The sequence below is a fragment of the Myotis daubentonii genome, chromosome 2 (assembly GCF_963259705.1).
Source record: "Myotis daubentonii chromosome 2, mMyoDau2.1, whole genome shotgun sequence".
NCBI lineage: Eukaryota > Metazoa > Chordata > Mammalia > Chiroptera > Vespertilionidae > Myotis > Myotis daubentonii.
Window position 1 is genome coordinate 194,341,572 of NC_081841.1, and position 14,984 is coordinate 194,356,555.

A 14,984-nucleotide genomic window follows, 5' to 3' on the forward strand; every position below is an offset into this window, starting at 1 on the left:
CTTGGGGCATGATACTCAGGATTGCAATGCCTCACTTACCTAACATCCCCAGGGTAGAGGGTCAGCCAGGAAAGCCTCCAGATAAAGGAGGGTTTAGTGACTGTATAAATAACACCTAAAAGAGTTTGTAACATGTTCATCTGGGAAGTGTGTGCCCATCCCACCCCTCAAATCTGAACTTTTCTTTGATGACTCGGGATCACAAGTTTTGCGTAGCACATGGCTGAGTCCTGAGCACTCTCTAAGGCATGCGGGGCTGTCTCCTCCACTGTGGATGGGCCAGGCAAGGCGGTGTGTGGACTTGGTTTTGTTTCACCCTCACATCACGGCTTCCCCCCTTTCCATCTCGTTTAAGTACTTGATGCTTCAATTCTGCTATAAGCAAAACAAAGACATTAACTGGTAGAATTTGGTCTAAAATGATGAAAGATAATAGGTTTTGGAAGATCTTGGGGATCTCCTCTTCTTTAAGAATGCACTGAGTTTAGAATCTATGACATTATTTTAGCTATTTTGAGGTACATTTTCCTCTCTTGAAAGGTAATTTGAAGCAACCGAGTAACTGCCCTTTAAAGTAAACTTAAAAAATTATCCTAGCGACTTTATACTTTACAAAGCATATAACAAAGAATGGTGTAACTATAACATTATGATAAAACTGATCATTTAGAATATGCATAGTTCTAACTTAAACATATGATGATCCTGTAGGCAAATAGCTCCATTTAACACAAGTAAGTCTGAGGTAAAATCCTTGAAGGAGCTAACGGCAGAGTCAGATAGAAACGTAAAGAGGATTATGCAAAAGACATGGGAGAAGCCGCCTCCACGTGGCTGTAAACACAGAGCTGGTTTAAAAGAAACACATCTCTGGGTCACCTGCCGTCACCATAATGAGAAACTAGCATATGTCTCCTAATGAACTTGATTTCCCTTCTCCACCAAAAGGGTTCACAAAAAGAATAAAAACCATGTGCTGTCATGCGCAGAATGGAATCCGATACACAACTCAATTTCTGGAGAGTTTAGCAGAAATATGCTATCTTTACCCCAATACAACATTTCATCGTAATGTTGATGAGATGCCACGGGAATTTATCTCATGTTTATGTGAACTGGCCCATGGTAAAACTGATTTGGTTATATATCATTTCGCTTAAAGTTGTAGACCCTATTGACAACTCACTCTATGTTTTCTTTGCCCAAAGACTGCCCAATTGGCATTATTCCTCGGTAATGTCATTACTAATAAAACACTTCCACCTGTTTAACCTGCTTTACAGAAGTAACCCGCTCTCACTGTGATAGCACGGCAGTTTGGCGAGGGGGTGAGCGATATTACAGCCCCCACTGCAGAGGACAAGTCAGTTGAGGAGGTGACGACAGATCAGCATTCAGAGCCTCACTGTAAGCCATCCCACAAACCACACTGTCTTCCACATACAATGGCTGTTTGCATTGCCCTTTCCTTTTAAAACCAGAAATGAACCTTATTGCAGGTCAGGGAGATAAGCCTTCCTCCACCTTCCCCCCCTCTCTCTGTTCCAATCAAATTTGCACCTGGACGGAGCAAGCCCACAGCTGCAATGCCTCTGGTCGTCTAAGAATGAGCCACAGATGATGCCTCTACCTTATCTGAGTATGTCCTCAAGAGGAGTGTCAAGGAGAGGGCAGGACCCCCAGGCCTCAGGGCCTGTGCTGCTCTGGCTTTATCCCAATGACTTACACATAATTCTCACCACTTTCCAATGGCGCTGGCACTGTCTCCGTCAGCCAGGCCTGTTGCTTCAGCCCAGGTTAGTACACTGAACTATAGCGTCCACTCAATCCGCACAAGAAACAGGTCCTTTCTGGAGCTTTCTTTATGACTCCCGTCTGCTGTCCTCCCACCTGGAACTCTGTAGCTCCGCCCTGATCCTCCACATAGCTGGCTGCTCATCATTCGAGGCTCAGTTCAAAGGTTACCTTTTCTGAGGGACCTTCTCCAGTCACCTTCCTGAAAGAGCCTACATCCCCCCCCCCCCCCCCCCCGCTCCATCCTTCTCCATCACTACTGCTACCTCCCAGTCTGTGCAGCACTCACTGCTGTCGGACTTCACCTGCGACTCTGAGCCTACAGCAGTATCCAGCAGGAGCAGGACCTCAAGCGCTATCTGAAGAATAAACACACTCCTCGAAGGTAGTCCCTTCTCTACTGAATTTCAGGTCATTAAACTTAAAAAAAATTTTCAACTTATTTTTTTCCTGAAAAATAAAGTTCATACACAACGGTACAAGAGAGTATGCAGTGAAATCTAAGTTTTCTTCCCACACCAGCTTCCCAGTCCCTCTGCCCAGAAGCAAGCACTCTTGCCAATTTCCTGTGCACCTTCCAGAGATAATCCAGCCATGTGCTCTGGGGGAGTGAGTGTGCTTCTCCTTCTTACGGGCCATAAATGTCATAGCTTCTCTGTTTCTTGCTACTTTCCCCTGATCAGCACACACAAAGCTACCTCACTCTCCTTAGTAGTTGCATGTAGTACTCCAGTGTGTAAATGCAACATGTTATCAGGGTCTTATTATTGGATCCCTAGTTTACAGTCTTTTGCTATCCTAACTAAGGATGCAGTGACGATGCCTTCAATATATCACATCTTAAATAACATTTGGTTTTCTAATTGTTCTCCGAACAAGTCTTATTTTCCTCCTTTTATTTCACATCGCCCACAGTTGTGGTGTTAGGTACATATGGGGTTTGCAACTAGATTTGAAATGAAAAAAACACTTCAAAGGCCCACTGGGTGGCCCGTCCCGCCCCTCCTGCTCTGAGAGGGATGACTGTGCTTAGCTGCTGGCCAGCCTGTGCAGAGAGCCTGCTTGCTGGGAAACACAGACAGGCCTCCTGGAGCGCAGCAGCTGTTGAAAGTACAGAAATAACTGTCCATGGAAACTTCAGCAGAAAATAAAGGTGACTTCCACATCCAATTGAAATTGTAGGAGAATTTCATTATGCAAATTAATTAACTGGAAGGCATCTCTTTCTGATGCTTTCTCTGACTGAGGACACATTTTAGTCCATAAGCCGTAACAGGCTTTTAAAAAGTGTCCCAGTGAATAGAAAAACTCTCCAAACCTACCCACAGGCAAGGTCCAGAGAAATTAGCTCAGTGTAATACATTGTGTGTGTGCCTACAAGGGATTAGTGCTGGGGATATATACAACACCCACAGGATAAGGCCTCTAACTTCAGGCAGCTGGAGTTCAGTTGGGGGTTGGAGGTAGAAAGGACAGGGAATTCAATAGCCATAATTATAAGTGATTGCCTTCAGGATATCAGTGAGCTGAAGACTTGCAGATGAGAAAGACAGGAGAGTATCAATGGTATCCAGGCATATGCTTCCTTCCTCTCAGAAAATGTCATGGAACCATTAAGCAGAAAACACTTTGAAGACTGGAGAGAAGCCAAGGTGGTAATGAATTCTAAATACCAATTGTCCAGAGGTGCAATTAACACCTACATAGAAGAGCTAGGGGAGGGGAGAGGTGGGAGGTCAGGGGAGGAAATCCGCTTCAGTTTATTTTCAGAACAGAATGGTGGACGGAATATTCACTTAACTTAAAAGGAGTGCACGGCTCCCCCTCGTTCTTTAGATCACACTGGTTTGAATGAAACAGAGGGAAGTGACAGAACACTGATCTGGAAGTCGGAGTCAGGCGCTCACTGGGGCTCTCTGGCAATGACTGTCACATGGCCCAACGTCTCCTAGAAGCTGATGCTACTGTCACAAAGGCACTAATGAGTGATTTCTTGTCTAGATAGTTCATTTGGACTTAAGCTCATCGGTAGAGTTAGAAGTGTCCTTAGAAATAATTGCTTAAATTTCTTCATTTTATGGATGAAGATTCCCCAAGACCTAGAAACATGACCTCATGACTAATAAGTGACAGAATGGACTTGTGTCCAGGTTTCCTAATTTCCGATAGATGCTGTTCTCTTATGTTCTTTGCTTCTTGAAGGTTAAACAGTCCACGGACACACATCTTTTCCGACTGCAATAAGTCTTGGAATGGTTACCTTGAAATGGAAAATTCAATATGAAGAGACTGACTCCTGAAGTGAAACAACTGCAGAAAGGAGACTAAAATAATCCAGTCTCCCCATAGCTCAGGAAATGGTCGCAGGGTCCAGAAGAATGTGTGGCAGCCTCCTGACCCAGACATGGCAGGAGCGAGTATGCATCCTGGGTGCTATTGCTTTCTATACAGCAACGTGATAGCAACATTAACTTCCCGGAGAACGATGTCTACTGTAGTCAGTGAGAGAACACAGAAACGCTGAATGGCTTTAAGTATGAAAACCAGATAAATGTGCCCTGGCTGGGTAGCTCAGTTGGTTGGAGCAACACTCCAATGCTTCAGGGTTACAGGTTTGATCCCCAGTCAGGGCACATACAAAAGTCAACCAATGAATGCAAAAATAAATGGAACAACAGATCGATGTTTCTCTCTCTCTCCCCCCACTTTTTCTTTCTCTAAAACAAATCAATCAATAAAAAAATAAATAGATAAGTTAGATAAAAACGTACTCCCTGTTTGACTTTTCCTGTCTTCTTCCAGGCTTTCCCAGCTGACACTTTTCTAGTCTGGGACTCGTGCTGAACCCCCGCAGATGGTGGCAGCCTACATGCATTTCGTGCTCAGACCCTGGGACCCCATCCCGATCCCCAGGTGGTCCATCCACATGAGCCTCATGCAGGCTCCCCTGGCTGACATCTGTGTTAAGGAATCTGAGCTGCAGCCCTGTTGCCACGTGTCATCAATCTACCACTTTAATGGATTGGACACGCCTCACAGACTATTTTCTGAAATTGGACTCAGATAATTTCTCCCAGATTAGACACTGAATCTCCTCTCTGGTCTCCTTATCCTCCGATCTCCGCCTAATGAGCACATTTCACAGACCCTCCCTTTTGTCCACAGACCCTTTCTGTAACCGTCTGATAATCCTTCTCTTTATCCATCTCCTCTGGACATAAAAGTGAAAAGTTCTGTCCAGCAGTGGGGCTATGGGTTTCCTTGGTTCATAAATCGTTATCCAGAATGTAAACTAAGCCTGATTTTAATGAACAATCACTGTCTCCAGTCATTGGCAGCTGGAAGTCAAAATCCCTATGACATGTTCTGCCTATGAGGCTACGTCACCTCACTCTACCAGCCTTCAATCCTGCCTGTACTATCACATGCTTTAGTGCCATCTGTTCCTCCAACATACAAAGCAACAGGATGGGGAAGAAATCTTTAAATAGAACCTTCTTACATTCAAAATTAAATAACATTCTTGAGGGAAAAAACACACCCTGTAAGCGTGAAATAGTCCCAAACTTGAGAAAACATCATTTTCCTTTCATAAACCAAAGCCAGTCATGTAAGACGTTTAGGCAAGGGTCATGTGTTAGACTGCTCTTTAGAAGTACAGGAAAATATAGAAGGAAGACTGCACCTGTGTGCGAGTGTTCATAAGACAATTCTTTATAACCGGCACAATCACATTCAGCTCACACCTTTCCAAACTGTCACATGGAAAAAACAACACACAGAACCTTATATTGTAACTATTAGTCTTTCTGGAGGGGTAGAAAAACCTGTCATGTATACCTGAGACACTATAAATTCTTCTCTCTGTGCCACATGAAGGTACTCTGCATTCTACCCCCAAATACATACAAAATGCAAACACAGAAATTGTATCATTCCAGGGACCCAAAAGCTGTTCTTCCAGTGAGTACACTAATAATTACAGATGGGATGATAAGTGCCAAGAAAGTATTCTGTTCCATAAGCCCACTCACTTCAATAATCTCTTTATAACATTTAGTGTCAATTCGACAAACATTCCCTGAGTGCCTAGGGCATACCAGGCTCCACGCTATGGGCAGAGATGGCTGCCCTTGAGGACCTTCACACCAAAGAGAAATTATTATCCACGGAAGAAACACTGCCAATCAAAATACATGACTCTACTGCATTCCCCCTTCTCCCAAATTGGCAGAGAGCATGCCACATGTTGCTGCCTCACTTTCATTTATCAGAAAGTCATCTAAAACCACACAATTTCATTTACCATTTCTTTGCTTAGTTCACTTTGTAGTTTTCATCCCTTTCTTACCAGTTTCCATCAGTCCTTAATAATTTCAAATCATATGTAATTTCACCAAAAAATGGTCACCATTGGTGCCACGTACAAGGAACTGTAAGCTGCAGAGTGCAGAGGACAAAACGCCTGTTTAATCCTGTTCACCCTTGTGATTTCCCTCATTTAGTCTGTTAGGCGCTAGAAATAGAATAAACAAAACCAAACAGACCACTGCTCCCACTGAGCTTACACTGAGATAGACCTTAATCAAATAATCATTAATTAGTAAATAATCAAATAATACCACAGCAACGGTGAAACAGGACCTGTGCCCCTGCTATGAGCAGCAGCACAAGGTACTCAAGGTTTCCAGCAGGTTCTGACTTGGGCTTGAGTGCAGGAAGGCTTCCCCGAGGAAAGAAAGATGTGAGGCTGAGGTGGGACTGAAGGATGAACAGGAAAGAGAGGGAACAACAGCAATTGTAGCACAACAGTAATATCAGTGGCTGTACAGTTCCACAAGAAGCTGCAAAATGTTAATTTGGGGGCATTTTCTGTTTCATTCTCAAAAAGACAGTAAACCAAAGAGATGGCACTACATGGATGTTATTTTATCTTTTCAGTCAGCAAGGTCTCCCTAGAAATCCAATCAAAGAAAAGAAACAGAGAGTTAGGAACAATTTAAATCCCTTTAATATCAACACTGTGCCTGGGGCTCCAGGTCATATCCGGGGGTAGATGGTCCAGTCGGGAGTTTGGGCTGGCACCAGCTCCCTCTCAAGTAAACTGAAAGGTTTAGAAAAATCCTGGAGAAAATTCAGGAGTCTAGTCTTCTGTGAAATAGCTAAAGGCTACACTACACTATATATGGGCATCAGATGATCAAACTGAGCCAGACTTTTCAAAGTTTGGAGGATACAGGGCTGTTTCAAATTCATTTCCTTCAACCAGCTGGTTACAGTACTGCCACTCCCAAATGAGTCCTTAACAACACCTGCAGGGTTTCTATGGAACCAGACCAGCTGGAAATGTGCAACCTTCAAACAAAATAAGACAATAGATTTTTATTTAACACTTTCTGCCTCATCTGAATTTCAATGTGGCTAAGACCCCCAACTGTGGCTTCTACAAGGTTAATAGCACTAAAGGCGGTGGGAAAGTGCCATGGTGAGGAACTGACCTGTGTTCACATCTGGTTCCATCACTGACTGGATGTATCAAGTGGGTAAGTTACTTAAATTCTCAAAATCTCTATGAAAAAGGGAGAAATCTGACTCACTGAACATTTTGTGGACTTGAGGCTACTCACAGGAACAACTTCCTACGTTAGCAGAAACCCCCACTGTGTGCCAGAGGTTGGGGGATGAATAGGACATAGGCTGGGCCCTGTCCTGTAGGCTAGGAGCAAACCCGTGTGACCTAAGCTTGGCCCCGTGATGCTCCCAAGAGAGTGACATGAAGACGCAGTCAGTGACAGAGCATCCCTGTTGTAATAGTGGCGGCAGCTGCTGTCATGACCACATCTTTCCCATGGAAGCAGCTTGGCATTTTCCTCTGCTGTCAGCCTTCCTTAGTTGGAACTCATCTTCCTCCTGTGATTCTCAAACTGCTTCCCCATCCATCTCGTGAGCTACCTAATAACCTTCCAATACATGCCTTTTACCCTTAGTTTCCTTCTTTTTCTTTCTTTCTTTTTTTTTTTTTTTTTTGTAGTCAAGAGTCCTGGTTACTACAAATGACATTATGGGGGATGGTGGAGAGGAAACAAAGACGAAGCACTTAGCATAACACCTGATATGTAAGTGGCATATTTGTGGTAACTGGGTAGTAACGCTAGACGCCGATGCTCTGAAAGTCTTGTGAGTTTGAGACCTGCATATACTGCTGTCCGAGTTTGAGACAAACAATAAAGTAGGTGAAGCCAGAGCTTTACTTCAGTAACAACGATGAAGAAGATCCTGGTACCTACCAACGTCCAAGCCGCTAAACAGCAAATACTCATCAATAAAACATTCCTATTCCTGTACCTTAAACACCTACCCACCACTCTCACCCACCCCAACCCCTGCCAGCCAACTCTGCTCATCTGTTCCCACCACTACTTGCTCCCCAAGTCTCTGGAGAAAACATTCAACAGAACTCAAATTAATTAATTTAAAAGTAAGGTGACTTCTCCAGATGAAAGCTTTTTTCACTTCTTACCTAATTAAAATTATTATTTTAAATAGCAAGATGTGGAAGCAATCTAAGTGTCCATCAATTAAGAAATAGATAAAGAAGATGCGGTACATATATACACTGGAATATTATTCAGCAGTAAAAAAAGAATGAAATCTTGCCATCTGTGACACCATGGACAGACCTAAAGGGTGTTATGCTAAGAGAAACAAGCCAGACAGAGAAAGACAAATGTCACATGGCTTCACATATATGTAGAATCTAAAAAACAAAACAAGCAAACAACACAGAAACAAACTCATGGATACAGAGAACAAATTGATGGCTGCCAGATGGGAGGGGGCTGGGGAATGGGTGAAAAAGGGGAAGGGACTAAGATGAACAAATTGTCATATATAAAAAGTCAAGAGGATGTAAAGTACAACATATGGAATAGAGTCAATAATATTGTGATAACTATGTGGTCACTTCCTAAGTTATGGAAATGTCTAGTCACTAAGTTATACACCTGAAACTAATGTACAGGGCGGGGCAAAAGTAGGTTTACAGTTGTTCCTATGAAAAATAATACAATAATTAATAAATAATACAAGAATAAACTCTGTTTTTCACAAGTGTAACCTACTTTTGCCCCACATATTGAATGTCAACTATAATTGAAAAATAAGAAAAATTAAGAAATTATTCTGATAAACAAAATGGTTTGCAAGGGATCTAGAGGCCAAGTATGTGATAGAAAATTATAGCATTCCCTTAAAAATATTACCTCTTAGATATTAAAAACAATCCAATACACATTTTTATGTAGAAGAAACCAGAATGTGGAAACAGAGAATCTAAAAAGAATTGCATGAAGAAGGGACCAGAGCGAGGCAGTGCAATTCTCCAATTCTCTGGGGACTGAACTATCTGAGAAGACAGATTTCTAGCAGAAGGAAAAAGCCTCTTTACAAAGAACAGCAGAAACAAAGGCCTGATGAGAGCTAACGTTACAGTGATCCCGAGATCACAACTGGGGCTGATTAGGTGAAGGCTGACAATGCAAATTAAACCCTAATATCTCTGAGAGGATGCTGCAGACACAAGTCATTGATACCTGGCAGCTCCAATGAGCCCTGCAGACAGGAAAGTGCAAGCGTGAGGTATAAGAGTAACTGGTTAGCAGCATCTTTCATGTCTCCTGTCATAATACGTTACAAACAACTATAGAAGGTACCAGATACTTTAGAAACAAATAATTACTTCCATGTACTTTGGAAGACCCCTAAAGGATTTCATGAAACTAGGGGCAGCTTCCTTCTATTCCCTCTTATGGAGCATTTTTATTATCTAATAAGTGTTACACACAAAATAATACATATGTTTATGCAAGATACTAAACATAAAAAAATAAACACCCTGCCCTAGCTGGTTTGGCTCAGTGGATAGAGCATCAGCCTGTGGACTGAAGGGTCCCAAGTTCAATTCTGGTCAAGGGCACATGCCCAGGTTGCAGGCTCAATGCCCAGTAGGGGGGCGTGATCTCACTCATTTATGGAATATAATGAACAATATAAACTGATGAACAAAAACAGATCCAGAGACAGAGAAGCATTGATCAGACTGTCACACCTCAGAGGGGAACTAGGGGAGGGTGAGGGTAAGGGGGAGAGATCAACCAAAGGACGTGTATACATGCATATAAGCCAAACCAATGGACACAGACAACAGGGGGGTGAGGGCATGAGTGGGGCGGAGGGGGGATAAGGACACATATGTAATACCTTGGTCAATAAAGTAAAAAAAAAAAAAAAAGGCAGCCAATCATTGATTCTCTCTCATCATTGATGTTTCTATCTCCCCCCTCCCTTCTGCTCTGAAATCAATAAAAATAAAAATAAAATATATTAAAAAAACAATCACCCTTCAAACCGCCGATACTTGAAGTAGAATATAACCATCATCATTAAAATTTCCTGGGGTCCATCCCACCTGTTTTGCTCCTCCTCTGTACAAACACTCTGGAAAAACAATTTCCCATTATCTTATAAAGTTGAATTTGTCTTCCTTATGAGCTGGCAGTTCTTCCCCCAGGACTATGCTCTAGAAAAACTTACACGTATGCTTCCAGAGATGAGTTTAAAAATGTCAGTGTTTGCAACAGGGAACAGTTCAAATAGTCAAATTAATTCTGCTAACTTCAGACAACACATAGCATATTGTCCCATGGTAAGGCAGGCTTTGTAATAGGAGGAGAGGATAATGAACATTCCTGCGTGGACCCTGCTGGGCTGCCCAGATGCCCCTTCAGCAAGGAGGGGCACAGCCTCACCTGTCAGCCCCCTCTGCACTGCCCTGAGCTGAGGAAAGCTGCCTGGCCCAAGTTCACTGTTCCAAGGGAGGGATCATCTGCACCTGATGATGAGTCAATGGCTGCCTGGCTCCTCCACCCACAGCAGGACAGCTCTGAAGAGCCACCTCTGGTTCAGAGCTCCACTATGGTCAGCTGAGGTCTTTGTAGATACTGCATCACCGTCCAACTTCTTTTCCTCTCTCCTCCACTGTTCTCCACCCCACCCTCCCTGGTATGATCTGGAGACTAACCCCTAAAGAACTTCGTATAAATTAATCTTTGACACAGAGTAAGCTGCTCAGGAAACGTTACATATGCCAGAAACTTCACTTCATTATTACTTCACTTAATTCTTTAATCTTTATGACAAACACTATTAATTAGGTAGATAGTATTCATCTCATTTTACAGCTGTGTTTCAGAGAAGTTGGCTATATTGCCTAAAGTTGTTCAGCTAAAATAAGGACTTGAATTTAGTGCTGAATCTACCAGGATCCTAAAAGCTGTGCTCTATTACTTTGTGTGACCTACAGTGGGGCCTTGACTTATGAGTGTTCCGACTAACGAGTTTTTCGAGATACGAGCGTCTCTCGGCCGATTTTTTGCTTTGAGTTGCAAGCTAAAATTTGGGTTACGAGCCAGCTTCAGATACCCCACCGCTAGTTGGCGCAGCGAACGTCACAGTGAACGCCACATCATCAGCCCAGCATCACGCGTCTCACTCGTTCACTTTTTGATTTGACATACGAGTAATTTGAGTTACGAGCTCCGTCACGGAACAAATTAAACTCTAAGTCAAGGCTCCACTGTATTTTATTAAGCAGCACTTTGCTTTGCTTATGTTAGTATACATTCCTAGGAGCAAAGTGAAGTGCATTTCTTTTAAAACATCACTTACCTCAGGTACTGATAATTTCCCCCCAGAATAATCAATGTTTTACTGCATTAGGATAACATAGTATCACAATCACTCCTTATAAGTTTAAATAAGACTAAATATTTAAGTATACTGAGCTAGTTCTAAGAAACCTGGCTCTACCATTTTTGCTCATTCTGACGAAGATAAGGGAGACACAAATCATACTATCATTAATTTTGGGGACAAGTTTAGGGCAGTACTATCCAATAGAAATATAATGAAAGTCACATATATAATTTAAAATTACAATGAGTAAAAAGAAAACAGGTGAAATTAACCTAAATAAGCCTGATATATCTAAAACATCATTTCAACATGTAATCAATATAAAAATTTGTAGGATATTTTGTATCCCTTTTTCAACACTAAGTCTTTGACATCTGGTATGTATCTTACCTCACAGAGCATTTCAATTTGGACTAGCCATGTATCAAGTGCTCAACAGCCATTCAGGTCCAGTGGCTACAGTGCTGGGTGACAGGCAGAGTGGGCAGAGTGATAGACAAAGAGCTGCTTACAAGATTTGAGCATGTCCAGTATTTCTACTATCCACTATCTTTCTAGCCAACAATAAAAGTTCTTGACAAGAGATAGGACTCATCATAAAAATGTTTTCTCAAATATGAAGCCTGTCTCCTTGATAATCTATTTAACAAGAGTGGCTTACAGAACACTCTGAAGTAACTGAGGTCCACGATGTACTAAAACATCACTTCTTTGCTATTAGATTTAGACTGGAAACATTCTGTCGTCTTAGAGTATTCCTGTATTTTTAAAATGCCTTAAATTGAGTTCCAAGAAAGGAACAAGCTACCCTCCTCTCTTCCCTTATCTTAAAATCTCCAGGTCTTAAGCTCTGTCTCTGATGACCTGAATAACCTCCAGCAAAAGTCCCATTTTTTAAGGGGTCCTACCTTCCTCATCTTTCAAGTCTAAGTGTCAGATGAGATCATCTCTACAGTTTCTTCTAGAATTAATACTTTAAAAAAAAATGTCGAACAAATTGTCTTCTGAAAAGCAACCAAAAATTCATTTCTTTGCTGCATTGCTTTTTCCTGGCTTGTAAAGGGGGAAAACATGTGAAGACCCAAGGAGAAACCTCACTAAAGCAGGCTCATCAGGAAACGGATGAAAAGGTGACCTGGTGTGACACAGACACCCTTTTGTCAACCCAAGTCCCTCTTCTTCTCCTTGGCACAGGGCTGTTGCTGGGGATATCCCAGGCTGCTTCTCAGCCCCACTTGCAGCTGGACGCCTACCAGCGGAAGGTGAGCATAAGGGACGTGTGCCTCTTAGAGAAGCAGGGTCCCTCCGCTCTTTCCCCCGTTACAAACCAGATACAGAAAAATGATGTCCCTGGGATGATGAAGCCAAAGTGGAAGAGGCTGCTCTATTTCTGCACAAAAGGAAGCAACCTGCACACCAGAACAGCTGCCTTGGACAACTGGATAAGTAACAAACAAACTGTGTTTGAGCCATTACACAATTTGGGATCATTTACTATAGCAATTCAGCTACCCAAATTGATACACCTATTTACAATTAAGCAAGAAGGCCCAACATTTGGTTCTTCAGATTGCTTCCATGGTGACAATTCATTATATGTGGTAAAAATTGAAGCTTTAAACATTTAGTGAGTTGACTAATCTCCTAGTCACTTGGCCAATTACTCCATATGAAGAGTGTTTCCTCAGAACATTTTTGCTGGGATGTTTATAATTCCTGGAAAAGATTTCAGGCAGTGGAAGGACTACAGGGCAATGTATAATAAGAAAAAATAAAAGGAATTGAAATGGTATGAAAGATAAGTTAGTCATAAGAATCTTTTGGGTAGGCATACTGAGATACAGAATGGGTGTGTGGTAAGATGGAACAATGCAATATGTGAAGCTTTTAATTATTTCCATTATCTAAACCAAAGTTCATTACAGTTCTTCCCAGTATTACCCATTGCACATATTGCAACGAGGCCTTAACAAAGAAAAATCAAGCTATAGCTTCTGTCTTATTTCTTCCTTTCTTTACTAGGCCCATTGGAAATAGTTACCTTTTTGAACTTATTCCCAAATACAAAATTTTCACTATAGGCAGTTAATCAACAGTAAAATGTTTGAAAACTTTTGACAGTGTGAGGCTTTTTCATTTGCAAAGGCATTTGATAGAATTTTTCTTTAGTCAAACCCTGCATCGTTTTTCAAGGGCAAGAATTATTTGAGAACAGGATAGCTCAATGAACCAGAAGGATTCACTTTAACTTCACTGAATATGTTATAATGTCTAAAATTGCCAATCATCTTTTGGGGCTCTAATATTAATATTAAACATAGGTATATTTTAAAAATAGATTTTTGAGAGAGAAAGAGAGAGAGATCAATTGAGAGAGAAACATTGATGGGTTGCCCCCCCCCCCCCGCCCCCAACCGAGCCACACCAGCCAGGGCAACATAATGTACCTTTCAAAAACAAGAATGAGATAGTAATGCAGCAACTCTTCCTGTTTCCCTTTGAAAACAGATTTCTTAATTTAATCATTTAATTAGATATAATTTAAAAGGTATATAAAGTCCATTAATTTATTATATAGGCTGTTAAAGTATGACTACTTTGGCACTTTGGTGGCTCTTAATGGAGCAGGCCTGCACCTTTCTTCCCCCCTGTTCTCCACCCCCCACCCCCAGGCCCATTTTCCTTGCCTCTCTATCCTAAGCTCCAAGGGCCCTTCTTTGCCTCTGTAACTTGTTTACTGAGCCCATTTCTTCTCGCTCACTTCCTCTACCTCTGTGATTTTCTAAATAAACTTTCTCTTATAGTCTGAGTCTTGGCTCTGAAGTCTTTCTTGTCAAAACTCAAGTACTGAGGTTGCTGAACTGAGGCCTGGCCTGACTCTACTGGTCTAACACCTAGTGTTGTTTCACTCAAATGTACTGATAAATATTTTGGTATATATTTCTAAAAGATACCAGGGCAGGCATCTGGCTTCCTTATCTTTCTGCCTCTTCTCAAGCTGGTTGGTTACCAACCCTGATGACTCCAGGTCCATACCCTCTCAGGATTCTTTAATGACCACTTCTCCTGGCACTGCCTTCTTTTCTCTCATATCTAGGCCATGAAAACAGTGGATAAAGCCCTACCTATCTGCAGATTCAACCAACGCGTTCCTCAGAATGGTCACATGCCCCTAGACAGACCCCAGGGAAGTGGAGGGGAGGAGTAACTCCTAACTGGTCACATGTAATCATGATGGCAGAGTTCCCTGGGCCACTGATGGTTTAGGCATGGAGCTGTCACACTGTCTGACCAATGAGATCTTTGTGGAAGCATGGTACAGGCTTCTAATAGTGATTTCTTTCAACGATAAAAGGACATGTAAAATAAAAAAAATGTATGAATACTTTATAGGTTCTCATGAATAATCAAAAGAGGATATATATTTATATTAATAA

The 14,984-nt window shown here is 41.9% G+C and overlaps 1 protein-coding gene across 5 annotated transcripts in view; it reads right to left on the reverse strand.

Annotated features, from left to right (window-relative positions):
• PSD3 (pleckstrin and Sec7 domain containing 3) overlaps nucleotides 1-14,984 on the reverse strand; it is a 526,912-nt gene that overhangs the window by 126,851 nt on the left and 385,077 nt on the right. The window lies entirely within an intron of this gene.